This window comes from Balearica regulorum, chromosome Z (genome assembly GCF_011004875.1).
Source record: "Balearica regulorum gibbericeps isolate bBalReg1 chromosome Z, bBalReg1.pri, whole genome shotgun sequence".
NCBI lineage: Eukaryota > Metazoa > Chordata > Aves > Gruiformes > Gruidae > Balearica > Balearica regulorum.
Genome location: NC_046220.1, coordinates 29,744,313 through 29,761,428, shown reverse-complemented (window position 1 = coordinate 29,761,428; position 17,116 = coordinate 29,744,313). Strand labels below are relative to the sequence as shown.

General features: G+C 41.3%; 1 protein-coding gene across 4 annotated transcripts in view; it reads right to left on the bottom strand.

Annotated features, from left to right (window-relative positions):
- RNF38 (ring finger protein 38) overlaps positions 1–17,116 on the bottom strand; it is a 151,410-nt gene that overhangs the window by 94,784 nt on the left and 39,510 nt on the right. The window lies entirely within an intron of this gene.

The window sequence follows — 17,116 nt, the reverse complement described above, 5'->3', positions numbered from 1 at the left end:
TTTGTGTGGTAGTCTACGGGTTTTGATTGAGGCTTTTTTCCTCCACTTTAAAGGTGGAAAGAAAGTGTACAGAAACTGGTATTTGTTGTCAGATGTACACAAGGAATCTTCTAATTTAATTCCCCTATTTTTTACGCTCCCATAACTCATCAGGGCTAATGTGTTTCTCCATTAGTTGATACATTTTGATATCCTGTTCTCTGTTCTGTAAGATACATTGGTAATTTAGTAATGATATCAGAAATCTTCATTTCAACCAAGGGAGCAACTTTCCCCAGTTAAAAAGAGCCATTCATTATGGCGCAGACTCAGTTCTCCGTTTCCTTTGTACCCAGAGGCGTTCCCGCTGGCACTCCTGCCTCTCACCTTTTATCCTCGGTTGGGCACACGACGCAGGATCCAGACGAGGGCCCCTGCCCCGCCCCCTCCCAGACACTCCGCACGGCGCTGGCGCGGCCGCTCGCCGACACCAGGGGGCGCACTCAGCCACAGGGGAATGCCTGCGGAGCAGGCCGTGACGTAGAAGTTTCCGGCTGCCGGGCACTCTTCCGCATGAGGTGAGGTGTGTTCGTCTCCAGAGCTGCAGCCTAGCTGCGCTCTCTACCTCCGTTTGACTAAGTTTGACCGAACTCACCGTCATCTCACAATCTTTCTGAATTCAAAAGAAGCAAGACACAAGGCACGCTGGCATAAACATATTCTAAGTAAAAACAACAACAAAGTAAGGAACATAATATTTTGTCTTATGGCACCATTTATTTATAAGGTATGAAGCTGCAAAACCTGATTGTTTCTCTGAAATGTAAAGCAAATTGCTAATTTGTTACTGGGGTGGGTGCTGAAAGCATGACCAGATAACAAAAGACCTTTGAATAGAGCCATTAGGAGACCACAATATAACTACCTGTAAGTGCCTGTGGGTTGGTTATTAAATATGATCCTGTTAAAATATTGAAATGATTAAATGGGTCAAATGTTTAATCTGTAGATGCCTGATATTTGAAAGTTTTCCAGTTATCAGCCTCCGCTCAGATACACTCATGCCTATGCACCAGTGCATATATACAAGTCCAGGGCAGCAGACACTTGCTGCTGAGCCTTTTTTTGCTGCCTCATACCTCCTTTTACAGCCATCAGCACAAGCAACCTGGGATGCATACAACTACAAGAGTGATCTATTATCAAGAATTTGCACAGGAAGTCCTGGACCTTGCTGCTACCTTCCTTCATCAGCCACCAACAGACCTGCTTGGTGCTTCTTCACACTACAGTACAAATATACCCTCTGCAAGCGTCCATGGACTTCTCAGACATTGTTTAACTCCGTGCTCAGCAATTGCTAATGGATCAAAAGGGACATCACCTGAAAAGCTGCCTTAACATTACCAAGCTCAACCGTAAATACAATTGGTTAAAGTTGCTCCAGACAGGATAAAGTTGCCACAGTTAACTCAGTGGGTATGGGCAAAAGAGCATTTCTTCCCCACCTACTATACAGAAAGGTATCATGAGAAGAATAAACTTAAACTATTATTTTTTTTTAAGCATCAAAAGTGTGTTCAGTATAAGGAAGAATTTTATCTCTGTCCTAAAGACGTTCACTTTGATTTTAACTCTATAATCTACAGGAATTGACTACCATAAATTTCCCAATGTGGAACTGTCCCTTGATGTAATTGGACGTGTCTTGTCACTTCATTATTCTTATAAAAAAGGGGGGGGGGGGGGACACGACGACACGGACACAACACAGAAAAATCAAGCAGCCGTAAATCCTTCATTCACAAAACATACATAGCACAGAGTTTGCCTGTGAACATTTCCCAGTGCTGTTCCAACTTAGCACTACAAGAAAACTAAAACGCCTAGTAAAACTAGGAGTATTACTGTTTATACTGGACAGGTTTATCAAATGTTAGGCAGAAGGCAAAGTGCCTTCAGCTATCAAATAAATGAACTAAAATCCTAAATGCCCTACAGTGAGGTCACTTTTTTCTTTCTTTAAATGTGTAACTATACCTGCCTGTTTGACAGTTTGTAAAACTTGGGGAGCTGACTGAATACAGTGCAGTAGTGTGACAAATTAAAAACTTTATTACTTTATCATCAGCTTTAAAAGGACAAGGCAATGTATATAAACATGAACACATTTTTTCAAAAAAAATTAGTCAATCACAGATTCAATCATAGAAGACCACGTTGGAAGGGACCTCAAGGATCATCTGATCCAACCTTTCTGGTCAAAAGCTCCGTCTAGACAAAAGCACCCTGTCCAGCTGAAAAATCATATACAATACTTTGTTTCAAAAGCAAACCTAGGTTAAAGATAGTTTTCACTTATGAGACTGAGGCAGTTTTTAATGGTAGAACATGCTTTTGCCAATATAAACTGCCTTAGTGCTGGGGACTTGGGTTTCCCAATCATACCAGTAAACTCATACTAGCTAAACTGTCATACAACACCCCTATGACTCCCTACAAAACAGTCTTGTTGATAGTCCTACTCCAGCTATTGCTCCACAGCCGTGACTCTAAACCCCAGAGTACCTAAGGTACACCAGCACTTTTCCAAAACTGTACAAGCTAGCAAGCAAAACCAGAACTAGATGCAGAGCCACCTACAACTGTATAGTAAATATCTGCTAAATAGGCTTCTCTCAAAAACACCCTCTTGCAAAGTAATTCACAAATAAAGAGTTATTTTTAATCACTGGGATCATTGCATGATGTCCGCAGCAAGAGCCAAACAGAATGAAAAATAGTCAAAAATGTGCATACATTCACGTTGCAGGAGACCCAGCCCAGGAAGGCTAAGCTGTGCTATTAGTCTCACTTAAATCAGTTAAGAGCATTCATAGGCAAACTGATGTTGCCAAAGTCATAGCTCTGTTTTTTCCAGCTACAACAAACTATTTGTGTGTGTACAGTCTGTTTCTGTGTTTGTATGTTTATAGGAAAGCATTAAAATATATTCAAATGGGTATAAAATAAATCCCCAACATATTCTATTGACATAAGTTTTACTTACAAGTTTACTTACATTAAACATTCACGTAAAATTTTAACACTGTATACATCTAATAGAAACAAATTAGATCATATTATTGAATTAATAACCCAGCAATTATTATACAAACAAAATGTAGCTGTAGGAACCACAAACACCAGCCAAATCCACAAAATCTCACTATAGCATTTTGGGCTATTACAAATCAAAATGAAATCATGTTCTTAAATTTAAAAAGAAACAAACAAACCAAACTAGTATTTTCTAGGGCTCTGGCCAGTTCAATTGCCTGCAGTATGTTTTTACCACAAAATAAAATTCTGCCACGGATGAGGTTATAGTGACAGCAGCAGCAATTTTTAACTACAGTACTACTAACAGGAACAGCTTTTAACAGGTTTCATGAAACTATCAATTCTATTCTAACATTTCAGTAATGAAACATTTTTCCTCTCCTCCTTTTCTTGAACAGTCTTTAAAAAAGCCAAACACCAAATCCAAGAAACAAACCCCACAAACCAAATCAACACAGCAAGATTTTGACAAGGGAGGCATCAGTGGATGCAAAGGACATAAGGTAGCTGGCATGAATGGATGCAGGATATTATGCTTTCCACTTACTACTTTGCACAGCAACATCAATGAAGGCAATATTTATTTATTTTTTTCAGTTGAATTACTTTTCAACTCACATCATCTCCAATTGGAAAGGGAGATTGTGCTCTACAGTTAAGTGAAGAATTGGAGGCAGCAGTAGAAAGTAAAGGACTCAGAGTGACAGGAACAAGAGGCAGTTCAGAAGTTTACAGGCTGAAGGGGCACCTGTCTGAAGTGTACATGCAAAATGCATGCAACGTGGGAACAGAGAGGAGGAAAAAGAGCTCTGCATCCAGTCACAACAGAATGTGATTGGAGTAAGTGAGACATGGCAGGAACGATGGAGTTGTGACAGACATGCTCTTCAGGAAGTGCAGACAGGGAAGATGAAGGTGAAGGGATGCCTTTATGCAAAAAAGCAGTTTGGATGTATGGGGCTCCTTCAAGGACAACAGCTGGATGAGTGCTTGTGGGTCCACATAAGAAAAGAGGCCACTGAGTGTGGCATTGTGGCAGAAATGGCTTGCTTAACAGACCTCCCAGGTAGATGAAGCACCCTAAACAACTTGAGGATTGCTCTTGATCACAGCCTTCATTTTTATGAAGGACTTTAATGTCCTTGACATCTGCTGAAAAGGCAACAGAGCACGTGGGTGAGACATACACTGGCAAGGAGATTTCTAAAAAGAGTATCTCCCTGATACAGGTACTGGATAGGCTAACCTAGGATGGTGCACAGCTAAGCACATCTGCTATTCACTAGCAGGGAAGTACCGATTAAGGATATAAAAATCGTGGGCAGCCTCAGTGGTAGTGACCATGACATAGGGGAGTTCAAGATCCTTAGGGCAGAGAGGAAGTAAAGTGGTAGAGTACAGACCACAGACTTTAGGAAAGCAGATGTGGGGAGTGGTAGGTGTGATCCCACTGAAAGCTGCAATGAAAGGCAAAGGATCACAAGAAAGCTGGCAGGTCTTCAAGGACATTCTCCAAGCACAGGAACAGTCCAGCCCAATACTCAGGAAATCAAGCATATCAGGAGACCAGCCCAGCCAAGGAAGGAACTCGTGGTGGAACTCCACTGCAAAAAGGCAGCATACAGGAGATGAAAGCAAGGTTAGGCTACAAAGGAGGAATTTAGAAACACTGCATTGGCATGCAGAAATCGTATCAGGAATGGCAAAGCTCAGCTGCAGGAAAGACCTGCAAGCATAATGATAACAAGAAGAGCTTCTGCTGCTACATTAAGAGTGGAAGCCTGAATAAGGAAAACGTGGGACAGTTACTGAATGGAGTAGGTGATTTAGTGACAACAGAAACGGCAGAGGTAGTCAATGTCTTCTTTTCCTTTGTTTTTCACCAGCAAGATCTTCCAGTGTCTGTTCTCATAGACAGGATTTCAGGAGGGAAAGGATGGCCGTCAGTTGATGATGACTTAGGAACTGCATAACAGAACTTGATGCATACAAAAACTTCATGGCATCAGACCTGTTGCATCCAAGCAGAGATGGGCAGTGCCATAGCAAGGCTGCTCTCTCTCTCACATTTGAAGTATCATGGAGATCAGGGAGGTCCCGCATGACTAGGAAAAAAGCAAATGTTGCACCAATCTTTTTAAAAAAAAAAAAAAAAAAAGCCAAAAGGACAATTTGTGGAACTGCAGGATGGTCAGCCTCACTTTGATCCTCTGAAATCATGGAGCAAGTGAGTTCTCTGAGTGTATTTCTAAACATACAAATGGAAGGGAAAGGTGACTGTGAACAGTCAAAATTTGCTCCTCCAGTCCTCACTCTATTGCTACTCACCAAGCAGAAAGTTAATGTGGGACCTTATGCATATCTGTACCTGTGGTTGAAAGAAATTAGGAAACTAACATATGGATGAGGAGGATTAATGGAATCAAAAGCACACACCTCTAATTGGAAACATCCTCTTAACAGCTAGTTATGGAAGTACAAATCCAGATCCTAAAGCTTACAGCCACTCTGAATGCTTTTTTAAACAAACCTACAAAGTGGCAATGAAATACATGAGACAAATATCCAGGAAAGACTATTTTTAGAGAGAAAAGTTTTATCACATCACAAGCTTTAAAAAAGCAAGAAGAACAGAAAAATCCTCATTGGAAGCTCAGACATATCTCAAGTATTTACAAAATAAAATGCTCCTTTAATTGTTAAAAAATGCAAAGTGAAACAAAAACATGCTATCTGGCAGCCCACTGTAATTTGCAAGAGAAATTCTATGCAGCTCTTGTCTGCCCTCTACATCATTATTGCAAGCCAATCCATTTGCCACTGAAATCCACCAACCACAAACAGCCAAACTGACACACACCTTCTAAGCAGAATGAAAGGGCTGTCCTTTTTAAACAATTAAGTATTTGCAGATGTTCCTGAAAATTACTGTTGAAGCTCCCTCTGGCAGCTGTAGGTAGCTCTGAAGAGGCCCTCAGCACCAGTATTCTCCCTAGTCTCAAAGCATGACATGACAGTACTCCATCCTCCCTAGTCTCAGAACATGACATGACAGTACTCCCTGGGTTCTGACACAGACCACCTCTCAGAGAGAAGAGGCTTGCATTCTCCAAATGTCAGCTTCTCTGTCATTACAATATTACTGTCCAAAAACATTCAACAAAAGCTTCTGACCATTCTGCAGTTTCGTACAGGTACTCTTTCACTCCATCTCTACATTGCCTTGTTTTGTGTATCATAATGGCTTAAAAATCACTCACTGAAAACTCATGCTCAGATCACTGAGAATCTGTGGTGCAACAACCCTTCTGAAGTCTCTCCCCTCCACCCACCCCTAGGTCTGTTATATCCAAGCACCTCCCTAGAAACAAAGCAAATTTTGCCATAACTACAAAGCATTCTTTCACTACAGTTTCAGAAATCTGATTCCAGGTGTGCTATGTGCATATGAGTTGTTCATGAAAGCTTAACTTAGCCCCTAAATACTGTTGTATTCAAAGCTTCACAAGAGTTCACAGCTGCAGCCAATGATGGCTGTACACTGGAGACTACTCTGTGGAGATGTTAGAACCCAGGTTATGACAAGCATCTCAGAGTCAGGCTTCAACAGATTTATATTCTGTGTGCTGGCCACAGAGAGGGCCACAAACCATGCCAATGTATGTTTCACAATAGACAGCAAGTGAATCACAGAATGGTAGGGGTTGGAAGGGACCTCTGGAGATCATCTAGTCCAACCCCCCCTGCTAAAACAGGATCACCTAGAGCAGGTTGCACAGGATTGCATACAGGTGGGTTTTGAGTATCTCCAGAGAAGGTGACTCCACAATGTCTCTGGGCAACCTGTTCCAGTGCTTTGTCACCCTCAAAGTGAAGAAGTTTTTCCTCATATTGAGACAGAACTTCCTGTCTTCCAGTTTGTGCCTGTTGCCCCTTTTCCTGCCACTGGGCACCATTGAGAAGAGTCTGGCCCCATCCTCTTGATATCTGCCCTTTAGATATTTATAAGCATTGATTAGATCCCTTCTCAGTCTTCTCCAGGCTAAACAGACCCAGCTCTCTCAGCCTTTCCTCATACAAGATGCTCTGTCTCCTAATCACCCCTGTAGCCCTCTGCTGGACTCCCTCCAGTAGTTCCCTGTCCTTCTGGAACTGGGGAGCCCACAGGCCAAGTTAGAAGCCACAAAACAATACAGCTTAGATCCATCACAGGTTTCTCTCTCTTGGGAATATGAGAATACTGCATGAATCTAGTCTATGCATTTCAAGCCACAAAAGGATTGAGAGGCCTAAAGAACTGATGCTACAACCAACATCTGCTGGCAAACACATCCTGCCTGGATGAAAGCTGAGAGTCTGGAGCTCAGGTCTACATGATACCTTTTCACCAGCACAGCTACATAGGTCAGTTTGAAGGAAAGATGATCCTTATCTGAGGTAATTGTGACAAAACCAACAGATAGAACGCATGCAGCAAAACTATTTTACCAGTACCTGACTTTTTTTTTTTTGCATAGACAAGCTTTGTCATTACTGTAGCATTTGCTCAAGAAGCACCTTACCATCTCAGCATACTACAGTAGTCACTTTTGCCACAAGGAGTTAGACCTGGTGCCAGGTAACTCAGTAGATGCACGAACCAGCTGGACAAGGAGTGGCATAAGCAACAGGCCAGGAAAAGCAGTGCAGACTACAGGCTATCAGACTGGACACTAACAACCAAATCCCATTGTCTATGACCCAAATGAGTAAGGCTGAGAAAACATCCACATTATAGTTCACCTGCAAAGCAGACATTGTGCAGAGTATTCCATGTAACCACCTTGTTAATGCCCCAAATAATCAGCAGATGAGACTATCCCACTCACAGAAAGAAAGGATCTGAACATGACTGCAATAAGAGGGTACACAGCATAACACTAGAGTTTCACATATTATGCCCTAGGAGAACTTCAGGAGCCCATTTGTAGGAGCTTTCTTTGATCAGATTCTCAGGTTACATGTTCTGAGTTACAAAACTAAGTTCTTGTTATGCAGTACAGTGTCACTACCAAAGCACACCAGCAAGTCTGAACTAACTTGGCAGAATGAAGGCATTATTTACTATACTATCCTTCCTTCTTTTATAATTTTTATGGAGAGGAAGGGCTTGTTGCTCTGTGTGAGGACAGCATGAAAGCTAATGGGAGGAAAAACAGTATGTGATCTGCCAGAGTTGGAGACAAGAAAAGCAAATCCAAGATTTGCAATTTAATCATTTCACTACCAACTGGAGGAGTGGCAGTGTGGGGAAAAGGAACCCACCCATCAACCCCTGCCAAGCCGTAAAACTGCAGTAAAGTTTGAGAATCATCTGCATGAAAGCCAGAATGTTTTGGACTGCCTTTTCTTTGAGGGTTGACTTTGAGAAAGTTAAAATGGAGAATGACGGACAACAGCCATCTCTTCTCAAAAACACCTGTGAGCACATGGTTGCTTATTTTCATTTTTTGTGTTTCCCTCCCTCCCCCCAAGGTTGAATGTAAATGTGAAGGGGGAAAAAAAAAAAACAAACCCCAAACAGAAAAAAAAGTGATGACGATATGTAGTACAAATAAAGTTTGGTATTCTGTCTGTCTCACACAGTCTGCATGGGACTATGAAGCTCTCAGAGATACTTTTTCTAGTAACTGTGACACGTAAAGAGATCTCCTGATGTACTTAAGTGATCTAGCAAGAAAACCCTGTTATTCTGTGTAGGACATGAGAAGACTGTTAGAGTAAACCAGGATAGTTCGCCTCCTCCATCTGAGTATGTAGAGTCCCGAGCACATCTTATCCTATCCTTATGGAACCTGGGATAGTTTGATTCTTCCCGTCCGAGTACGTAGAGTCCCCAGCATGTTTTATCTCATATTGTCATGGTAATCTGAGATAGTTTGCTTCCTCCCCACGCACACCTCCTTTTGCATGGGTGCCAACAATAGGGGCCAGCTGCTGATCTCTAAATTTGGACAACAGCACCTGCACTACATTGGCAAGTTTGCTAATGAGCCAAACAGGACATTGCATATGCATATGTTAATCGGCACAAGTTTTATCATCCATCCAGAAAGGTGTTTTTCCTTGAGCTTCACTCCTGAGAGCAGGACTTCACTGCATCGGGTCCCCATTTGATTAGCACTGGTGTCCCAGGGCTCCCACCCCGGCAAAGCCAGGCTTTCATTAAAGCCAAAGCTTTCACTCGCCAAGTGTTGTGCCTTGTCCCTGAGGCATCCAGACCTGCTTTTGACGCCTAACACCCTACTATGAGCAAAATTACACAAAGTTAGTATCTTAATCAGGCTGATTCATCTTCTTCGTTTTTATACCTTACCCTCTTCAACCAAGTGCAAATAATTCTTTCATCATTATAAAGGAAAGAAAGGAGGCCTGCAATGGGAGAGTTTTCCCTCATGTTATCATATATAGCACCAAAAAAAACCACCTCGAAATATAGTCAATCCAGGCACAAGTGCAATAATCAAAGCAATAGAACCTGGATTTAAAAACATAAAACTAAACCTCTGGGTACTACGGCTGCAGTACACTAGGTACTAGGAACCATTCTTACCATCCTGGCTTACTCAGAAAAGCTGAATGAAAACCAGCTAACATTCAAACCTTAAAATGACACCACTCCCTCACCCCCCAAATAAACAAAATAGAAAAGGAATGAAAGAATTATATACTGGTAAAAATAGAAAAGTCTTCCCCAGCAATGTACTGAGCTTCCCTTATGCCAGTGTACAAATCATGTCTTCAGTGAGTAACTGTATGTCCAGCAAATCACACACAAAAAACCCACAAAACCCAAAAACAAACAAGAAACCAAAACAAAACCGAGGAAAATGCTAATTTAACCATTTGTTACATGCAGGACTTACTGTCCCTCAAGCAATATAATTTCTGATTCTAATGTGTGATACACAACCATAAAAACACAGAGAGCTGCAGAACATTTTACTGGACTTCATAAAGAAGGGAAAGCTAACAACGCAACTGTTAGCTAATAAAAGCCAGCCTAAAAGGAAGCTAAACTGTATTTCCTTTAGAAGGAAAGTCTTTGGGAAGGCAGAGAATCACTTACAAAACATAGCTGACATGGCAATGGAAACCAGTATCTCCGACATTCTAGAGCAACACTTTGGACAGTCCTTGGCTACTCAGTTTTTAGATAAGGTAATGGGTTCGACCAGAAATTTCACAACCTGAATGCCACCAGCAGACCTATTTTCCAGGGTTTTCACTTTTCTGAAGTTTTGCTTAGCCAAAAGCAATCTAAGACATCTTTGCTGTATAGCTTACCAGTATTCTTCCCAGCAGGGGACAGCAAGACTGAAAACTACACGCACACACAATATGCAGTCTGACTTTCAAGTGAACGAGGATGCATGATTTTTGTAGCTACAAAAAAAGGACAGAAACAGAATTGAATGCAGTCTACACAAAAAAAAAGGGCAGTCAAAGAGCTCATGTCAAGATGTAGAAACCCACTGAAAAAGCTACACATGCACCTTGAAGCAGGTTTCTGTGTCCCATGACTAGTCTAAAAAAAGCCTCTAGTACATGACAGGAGCCTGAAGGAACATGTTTTTATGCAACAGTAAGTTCATTACCAGGTGTTATTCCTAAGATGTTCTCTAGAGGGTGCAGATCTAGAAATTCCTTCCTATATCAATGCATGAAACAGGTAACACAAAGTGAATGCAGCATCTTTACTAGATCACACCCCAATTCCTTCTGCCTTCTGCAACTAGAACAGTCACGTTTCCTTCTCTCATGTTACCTTGGAGCTAAACTAAATCAAACTGGTTCCTCTCTTTCCTCATTCCAACAGCTTTAAATAAGCATATCCATAGCCTCCATTTAGAATTTTATACTGCATCTTTATTTAATCTTCTTTGGGGAAAATATCCTCTTGCAATTGCTACTGAAGGTGCTAAGAGTTCACAACCCTCACAATGCTGTGCGCACAAGCAGCAGCCTCTATGTTAGTGGGCACCTTAAACTATCCCATTGGTAACATCAGTAAAACTGTCCTGCAGTAACACACCCATACTTGACACAAAACCAAGGCAGCAAGTACACTGCAGTTCCTTTTAATTCCCGTTTCAAACCCAGAAAATGCCAGTACATCAGATCAATACACAAAGGTCAGGCTCCCTTTTATTCAAGCAGAAAGCTACCTATTTCACTACTCTGTAGATAAGGAACAGCAAGGATCTAAACTTGTTCATTCCAAATGTTACACATAACAGTTCATGTGCAGTGCAAAGAAATACAACTTGCAAAGGTCACAGAGGTAACATCTACGGTCTACCTATATACCACTACAAAGGATATACAGACTTAAAAACAAATAGGAAAGAATGAAAAAATCAGACTTAACAGTAGTGCACTGCATAAGGATTTTGGGGAAAAAAATCTATCCTTTCTTAGGCTCTTTTCATGAAGAAGTCACATAGGTATGTGGGGGTTTTTTGGTTGTTTGGTTTCGGGATTTTTGTTTGTGTTTTGTCTTGTTGGTTTTTTTCCTAACAGTCACCCAAGTGACAACTTTTGGACTACTAGACTCTTAAGTAGTTCTAGTGCTACAACATACCAAAACTGGCATCTTATTTATTAATTCTACCTTACAGGCAAGGGCTATAATCACCTTAAAATTGCTGACTATGACTGTGAATATAGATCATAGAATCAGATTAGATTAGAATCAGATTACATATTAGGAAGAAATTCTTCTCTCTGAGGGTGGTGAGGCACTGGAACAGGTCGCCCAGAGAAGTTGCGGATGCCCTATCCCTGGAAGTGCTCAAGGCAAGGTTCAGTGGGGCTTTGGGCGACCTGGCCTAGTGGAGGGTGTCCTTGCCCATGGCAGGGGGGTTGGCACTAGATGATCTTTAATGTCCCTTTCAGCCGAAACCATTCTGTGATTCTAAATTGGTTTCAGGATCTGGTGATACTGAAAATCCAACTGCATACTGTCCTGGGCAACCTGCTCTAGATGACCCTGCTTGAGCAGGGAGGTTGGACTAGAAGATCTCAAAAGGTGCCTTCCAACCTCAACTATTTTGTGACCTGTATACACTGACAGATACTATTTTAGGCTAATTAAAGAAGCCACCTACTCCAGAACAAGCTACATGATCCCAAGCAAACATCATGGGGTATTTTAAAGCTTGCCATATCCCTTTATGGGCAACCCCACATGAAAAGTTATTATTAAAAAAAAAAAACTATTTTTAAAATAGCATTAAAAGCTATTATTAAAAATAGTTTAAACTATTCAATTTATGACATGATTCAATTCACAATTGCTGTCTCTCCTGATGTACATCTGAGTAAAAAGCCTGGCTCTGACTTTTAGGTAATTCCTTTACAGATATAGGCAGACTGCTACTACACACCCCTGGCTCCACAGCTGTCTTTTCTCCAGGCCAAATAAGCCCCAGAGAGCAAGCAAGCACTCCAGCTTCTCTGGTGCTTCATGGTGCTCTGCTGAGCTCAGTCCAGTTTTTCAGTAATTTTCTTCTGGGGGGTCAAAAGTGGATGCAGTATTCCAGATGAAATCTAGTGACTGCCAGGTAAAGAGGAATCACTTCACTTTATCTGCTTGCTACGTACCTGTTAATACCTTTCATCATTTCCAGTGGGCACTCCTTGTTCATGTGTAGCCTATTGTCACCCAGGACCTCCTACAGCTTTTTGGCAGAGCTACTTCCCAGCCAGTCAGCCTCAACCTGTACTGTTTCAGGGAAATAGACAAATGCAGCAGGACATGCTTTGTTGAACTTTACAACATGCCTGTTGGTCCACTCTTCCAGACTGTCTAGATTGCTCTGGATGGCAGTCCTTACCTCAAGTGCATTAACTGCAAACCCAGACTGGAGTCATTCATAGACTTGATGATGTGCATTATCAATAGCATGGACAAGGAGATGTAAAGACATTAAACAGATCCCAGGATAGACCCCTGTGATATTATTATCTGGAGGCCAGTATTACCCACTAACCACTACTTTCTGAGCTATAACGTCTACCCAGGTTTTTACTTATCTAGTAGTTTTTCACCCATCCAGACCTTACCTTCCCAACTTGGATCCAAGGATGCCATGGGAGGCCACAGCAATAGCCTTGCTAAGAATCAAGACAGCCCCTACTGTCCATAGATCTAGTCATTTCATCACAGAAGAAAATCAGGTTGGTAAAGCTTGATTTATCCCTTTCCTTTTTCATGTACCCAGAAATGGCTTCCAAGAGGATTTATTCCACTCAGACCAATGTAGTCTACTTCTTTCAAAAATGAGGAATACTGTGCTGTTGTTTCTTTTCACAGCTCATTACAGATCCAGCTCACAGGGAGAGAAGATATTAATTCTCCAGCTAAGGTGAGGGAGATGTTATAAATTATGAGACTCACATGATCACAGAAGTAAACCTGTTATGCATAAATAATTAAAAAAAATATTTTGCTAAGGAGACTCCCAAACACTGCATTATGACTTCTAAGTCAGTGACTCCCACAACTTCAAAGAATCTGTATTTGTTGGTATTGCAAGATTTGTATCTTTTCTTGGTGTATCATGCAGAATTTTAACATGACCTTACCGTGCTTTTAGTTTTCAATCTGCATTTAGAGGAGTGAATACCTGCTTTTGGCCAGCAGAATTCCTTCACTCACAGCTTTAACCAACTCTGGACAACAGTGGTCAGTCATTCAATCTTCTCCTGCACTGTACACACCTAAAGTAACAGAAATTGTTTACTGGCACTCTGGGAGTATTTAAAACCTAATAAAAATGCATCAGAGCTTACCACCATGCCTACAGTCTGCCTGATAGTCCCTTGGGGAGGTTGTTCACTTAACTGTCATGATTAAGAACTCCCTGTACAAGCAAAGATTGCGACAATACACACACACTTGACCTCTCCTAGTTTTTTATTTGCACAGTCTCCAAAGAAAAATCAACAGTATTTTGAGCTACACAAGTACTACTGTCAAGCATATTTAACTTTTAGACAATTTTGAAAAAGACTTCTGATATAGCTCAGCTTATTCAAAGCTCCATGGATTTTTCTTTTAAATGTGTTTTTCCCAATGGAGGAACCTGTTAATAAAAAGCAAGACTTCTAATTGAGAACAATACATAACCCTGTGCCACCTCAGTACTAAAAATAACATATAAACCCACGGGATGGTTACCAGCCTCAGGAGAGTTCACTCAGCTAAGACTTGAGTAACATCTAAAAGTATTTTTCCTGTTTTCTGCTAGATAGAAAACACTAAGCTTAAAAAAATAAATACATGTAATAGAGCACTTCAACAAAAAATGCAAAGGCTTTAAAGAGTTGCAAAATACTGTCGCTGACATAGAGAGAAATCCCCCATATTTTATTAGAGGGACACTAACTAACTGGAAGTTAGTTACTGAGGTCAGCCATTTGGGCAGATAGAAAGCAGAAGAGCATTACAGACAAGGAAACACAAAGAATGATTTGAGGGTCAGAAGTACAGCAGATTAGGAAAAAATCTCATTCAGCATTATTTAAACTGGAATCTGCCAGTTAGTCAAAACTGTTTGATTTTGACAATGCTTCAGTGAGTTCCCTTGGTCTCCCACTACAGCAATCCCTTGCTCCTTGGTGGACTGCCAGCCTAGTTCTCCAGGAGTCTGGACCACAACAGTCCAGGCTGTGTCTCTGGGGCCACCTGCAGGACTTCCCTGAGGCTCCCACCTATTCACAAACTGCGGTAATCAAATCCTCCATAAAACCCCAACTCATCCAAAGCCCTGACTAGGGAGCAAATGGACACAGTAACTTCCATCTAAGTATGCCCCTAGTGTCATCCCTGCTTATGCATGCCTCAAAACTAAGAGCAAAAGTCAGGGAACGGGGGGAAAAAACATACATAAAAACTCCAGAGTGTGGTAATACAAACATATATAAAGTAACAGGAAAACTCTGATGAGATATCTGTTAGCAACACTGACTAGTTAAAATATGAGGACATCTGGGGCCAGGAGGGCACGTCAAAGAAAAAGTTAAGTTTCTGATTGACTTTGGAAAAAAACAAGTTGCTTTTGTAATGGGAGGGGGAATGTTTGCATGGAGAGTAATGCACTTTTAACTCCTACCCTTACTACTTTCCCTCCTTCAGAAAAAATACCCCATGCAATGAAGAATGTTCACATTCCAACAGCAGAAGTACATTTTACCTTTAGAGAAACACTAAGAATTTCTATGCTTGCATCCTAAAGCTAGATTGGCAGCCCCCTAGGTTGTTTGGACAGAGCCCCCTTCACCCCAGCAAAGATTTAGTGCATTAGAAAAGTCTTTTCCCTGACAAGAACAGCATCAGAAATACCTATCAAGTAATGTGACCCAGACTGGTGTTTTTCACATTCACTAACACTCCTGAGTGCTTCAGGTATTAGAGTAACACTTTCCAATACAAGACACAGACTCTGCCCTTGGAAGAAGTGGAGGCTGTATTGGTAAGGAGCAATAACACTGTAAAAAAATTTCATCTGACTTTAAATCTTTTTAAATATAATAGCACACACACACAGCACTCCATCCACAGCACTGTCTTTTTAAAGCTGCTGTGCTACAGGATTAGCGAGTCACTGTGCAGCAGCTGCGGTGTACAAGCCTGCAGGAGGCTGCTGTAAATTCCATGGCTTGATAAACCTGTTTGTGGATCTACCATGCAAAGGAGGGCATTGGCTACTAGAAACATTAACTACTACACACAAATAAAATAACCACGTATGTGACATGCTGGTGGGCAGGAAAACCTCAGGGAGTAGCCTTTGAGAGCTCAGTCAAGCCTCTGGCACTGTACTCCTGGTCAGCTGGAGCTCCAATTTAACCAAAAGGCAATTAATATTGCTGGTGTAGAATTTTGGTAGCATGTTGTTAAGAGTGAGAACTCGAAGAAAATACCAGTACAACAGAATTATGAACCATTTCATTTGGTTAACTTCAAAAATCACAGCACAGTCTATTGTAGAACATGAGCAGTTTGATATAAACCATCAAAGCTGTTGCAAAACATGAACATTTGGTTTCTAAAAAGAATAAAATGCTTTAGATTACTTCTAACACAAAGTCTACCCTCACCAACTTTCCTAGCATTTGATTACATACACCAAACAACATCACGAAGTTAAGAGATATATCACAAAGAAGCTAAACTCCAATGACAACACACAAAAAAACCCTGCTGTGTTTTCCTTATGTCTTCTGAACAACTTTGAGAGAGCAGCTGCAATGGCCAGTTATCAAACACGGTGCCTCCTGCAATTACTTTTATGGGCAGCAATGCACAAAACAGTCATGCCTCAAGCAACGAGTGGATTTCCATGGCACATGAAAGGTGTTCACCTTATTCAGTAACACCATCTTCAGTAACCAAGGTGAATTTGTTATGATCTGAAGACCTTGTAGCTCAACTGAAGACCTTGTAGCTGTTGTAAGGTCTGATGTGGTTGATTTTTCTGAAGAACTTTGTTTTTGTGTAGGTACTCTTCTGCCAGTGTCCCAGGCTAGCTCTGCAAGAACGTCCAGAGTTCACTTCCTTATGAAAGCTCTGGTGAACAGGTTGCCCATGCTATCTCCAGACAGCAAACGGCTTCACATCCCCCACCCCAAACTTTTTTGCTGCTAAACCATAAAAATCTTCTGTATGGTATTTCACAAAGGATATGTGGAGAAGTGAGAGTAATTTAAAACTGGCCCAAGAGATCTTTCTGCCTTGTACATTTCTCTGGAATGGCATGGGTTTCTTTTTCTAGCAGCTCTTCTTTCACACCAAAGAGAGAAAGTTCTTGCAAAGTAAAGTGCCACTTCAGCACTGAATTAAAGAACAAATGAACAGATTTTCCTCAATGATCAGCAGGTTACACTGTTGACACATCTGAACGTGTGCCTTGGTTAGACCACCTCATCTATTTGCCACTCCAGAGGCAGAATATGCATTTTCACTTTATAGATTCATCAGAAACACCTC